Raw genomic sequence first — 3,155 nt, 5'->3', positions numbered from 1 at the left:
AAACTTATGCTATGTCTAAACACTTTAGACAATCTACAGACGGATTCAAGAAAGGTTGTGACTATTCTCTCAAGTTTCCAAGTTTGTGGTGATTTGTGACTTCCATTTGAGGCATCCACACTATTGGTTCTAGGCTCCCAAACTACAACTACAAGGTAAGTAATTCTACGAGCTTTATTTAATTCAAGCACCCCATGTCATGCTAGTTAGGATAAGAACCTTGGAAAAAAAATAATTATTTTCATGTATCTTAGTCAAACATAGATCCAAGGTTTCTAGGGTTGCATGTACACCATAGGAGTGTTAGAATGCTCAAAACCCATCAGTGGTATGAGAGCCTAGACTTGTTTACACGATACTTGATGCAAATAGCTTGAAAAATGAATTTTTTGTTCACTGCACGTATGAACTCGCCGAGTCCATGAAGAAATGCATGCTACTCGTCGAGTCTGTTCATACACTTGACAAGTAGAGGCTGCAGTGTCCAGATTATCGAGTTTTGCTGTTGGAAATGGACTAGAAACATTACCCTAAACTGTTATGGTGTTATAAAACTTGTTTTAGATGGTGTAATGTTTATGCTAATCCATTTAGAATGGCTATTATCAAAAATTACAAGTTTCATATAAGTTATTTATGATTCTTGAAATTATTGATAATCATGTTCTTGAACTTACGAGATTAGATGATCATAGGAATTATTTGTAACCTCCTTGGTAGTTTAATTCTTGATCATTATGTTTTTTTAATGAAGTCCATAACTTGTCCTAAGTTATGGAAAACCAAAGGTCATACTCTAATTAAAAACCATTATAAGAACACATGAGTTATAAAAATGAAGAGTCTTCATTTTAATACTTAATTAACTTATAAGTTATGAGAAACGTAAAGTTTTGAAAGTTTACAAAACTTGCCTTCAAGTTTTGGAACAAGTAAAGTCATATTAAAACTTTAGTTGCAACCCTTAGAATTTTAATTATTAAAATTCAACCCTTATACTTTATAATATTATAAGTTAATAACATATATATATATATATATATATATATATATATATATATATATATATATATATAATGGCAACTTGATGGGTGTCCATTCTCACCCACCGCTTCCTTGATCGGTGGAGGGTCGTTAGCCGAAAAGGTAGGACAATGACTATAATTCTCATTTAATTATGATGAATATACTAAATTAACTAAACCCTTATTAAATTCCCAATCTTAGTTACTTTCGGAAAATGTGAATAAGGTGCTAATCCATGAAATTACACTTTTCACTTTGATTAAGTCGTTAGTGGAGCGTGTGTGGTTAACCGGCACACTAACCTGAACTTATCAGGGTAGGCAAATGGTGGCTTAATGTTTATCATAGTATCAATGGAGCATGTGTGGTTAACCGGCACATCGATTGAGGGGTAGTACATTAAGGGTACCAAGTAATTTGCATGGTTACTTCACACCTTGTTCTATGATCCTTGGCATCCCAGTCACAAAACTTGAAGGGCACACTCGAGATTGAAACATGCCATTGAAAAGTTTAATGAATATCAAAGAATCTAGGATTTTCTAAACCAATTAAAAGCTAATTAAATATTTCATTTTTCATGTTGGAAATTGGTGAATCGTCATTCACCAACCTTCAAATATCTTATAGCTTAGATTACGACATCCATCTTCTAACTTATAAAATATTGTGTTGGGTCCTAGCCTTAATATTACATTTGGGTGTATTATTAAGGACTATCTTTACATCTAATCTAATATATTCTTTCTTCCTTTCAGATGTCTTCCAATAACAATGATTCAGGCTCAAACCCTACTGGCTCCTTCTCTTTCATGAATCTTTGTGAGAGAGTCATATTTGATGGATCCAAATTTATGGATTGGATCAGAAACATCATGGCGGTCACTCGTTATGAGGACAAAGAATATGTACTTGATAAGGAGCTAAGGGAGATTGATGAGTCAACTGCTACTCCAGCGGAGATTGCTGCATTTCAGGCACATGAAAGGGATGCTACTAAGGTAGTATGCATCATGATGGTCACTATGACAGCTGAGTTCCAAATGGCCTATGAGGATTTGATGTACCGCTACCATCAAAGTGCTCGTCAAGAAAGGTATGAAATTATCTCCTCCATGATAACTACCCGAATGAAGGATGGTGAGACCATCATGGCTCACATGCAGAAAATGCAAAGGTTTTTGGATCGTTTGAAGAAACTAAATGTTGACTTTCTTGAGGAGTTGGCAATAGATATCATTTTTCACTCCTTACCTTCATGTTATGATCAATTTAGAATGACATACCACATGAACAAGGAAGAAGTTACACTTATTAAACTTCAAGGGATTTTAAAGCCTACAGAAAGTAGTCTTAAAGTCAAGTTGGGTGTTCCTACTCCTCCTACTCCAAATGCGGCCAAAGCCTTGGCAATCGGTCATGGCAAACGGAAGAAGAGAAAGAACCCTTCCAAGGGTACCAAGGGTAAGACCCTTAAAGGCTCCTCTTCAAGCAAAACCAAGAAAGGTTTTTTCACTCCTTCTTGTCACACCCCGAAACCGAAGGCGGAAACGTCTCGGGGCGGAGGTGACTTCATGTGAATCATAACCAATGTACATAGTAAGCGAAGTAAAACACAAAACATTACATTACATAGATTTCATTACATCGGTTGAAAAGCAAAGTAATACAAGTTTCATAAATACATAGTTTAAACAAAAGAGAGATGAATCTTCTACGCATTCCGTCTTCACCAAAAGAGACTGTCGGGTACCTGTCTAAAGCGGACCTGAGAATACAAGCGGTTTGAAAATCAGCATAAAGCTGGTAAGTTCATAAGCGGTTTGTTTTATGAAAAGAACGAGTTCCTTTAGTTTCCTGAAAAAGCGGTTAACCAAGAAAATCCCATTTTTTCTTATGTAAACATAGTTTCTAAATCCGAAAGTAAAGTAAATGATGAATAATAAAAACATGATTATTCAATGATTTTGTAAAGTATAATTACTTAACTCATTACACTTTTATGGTTACAAACTACTGTTACTCAGGAAAATCCTATATTTTCCTATGCGTGTAAGTGTGTACTTTTACTGATTCTGATTATGTTCATTATTATCCATAGGAAAACCCCATGTTTTCCTGAATGTGTG

This window comes from Lactuca serriola, chromosome 5, assembly GCF_051521515.1.
Source record: "Lactuca serriola cultivar US96UC23 chromosome 5, Lser_US96UC23_V15, whole genome shotgun sequence".
Classification (NCBI taxonomy): Eukaryota; Viridiplantae; Streptophyta; class Magnoliopsida; order Asterales; family Asteraceae; genus Lactuca; species Lactuca serriola.
The sequence above is the reverse complement of the archived record's forward strand: the minus strand, read 5'-3'. Positions refer to the sequence as shown.